Source organism: Chelonoidis abingdonii, chromosome 1 (genome assembly GCF_003597395.2).
Source record: "Chelonoidis abingdonii isolate Lonesome George chromosome 1, CheloAbing_2.0, whole genome shotgun sequence".
NCBI lineage: Eukaryota > Metazoa > Chordata > Testudines > Testudinidae > Chelonoidis > Chelonoidis abingdonii.
The window spans coordinates 156,327,599-156,328,220 of record NC_133769.1 but is presented as its reverse complement, the minus strand read 5'-3'; positions in this window follow the sequence as shown (position 1 = coordinate 156,328,220).

The window sequence follows — 622 nt, the reverse complement described above, 5'->3', positions numbered from 1 at the left end:
GCCAATGACAGCAAGGGTACAAGTAGCAGCGATGGGCACGAACAAGCAGGTTTGAAGTGAGATAAAAATGCCTGCCCCTACTAGCAGCTTGGTACCAGTGCAGCTGCCATGTTACTGGAAGACAGGTACTAGCTTTGCTAGGACTGTAAGGCGAAGCATCCCATCTACCCCAGCCATCCTCCACACAGAGGCTCTACCCCTTAACTTCTTTCACCTGCTGCAAGACCCTCCCAGTCCCTCGCCATCTCCCTCCTCGGGCCTGCTTCGCGCACCCTGGTCCGGCTTGGACTCAGGGCGAGCGACACAGGGGTCGCGGAGTAGCTCGCCCGTCGCTCCCCTGCCCGCGCGTGCTCCGCTGGTTAACTGGGCCGCGGGGGAGGGGGAGCTCCGCTCGCAGCCCCAAGCGGCTCTGGACGCCTCAGTCGCTGCCCGGGGGCGGAAGGACACTCCTGAGCGGCGGCGCCAGCAGCGCGCCCGGGCAGGCCCGGCCCTCCCCCCACATCCGGTCTGGAGCTCACGCAGCAACTCCCGGGCGGGGGGGAGAGCCGGTCTGATTGGCCGGGAGCCGGCACCGACTGTAACGTCACACCCGTGATGCCCACGCAGCTTCCGCCCCCGCGTT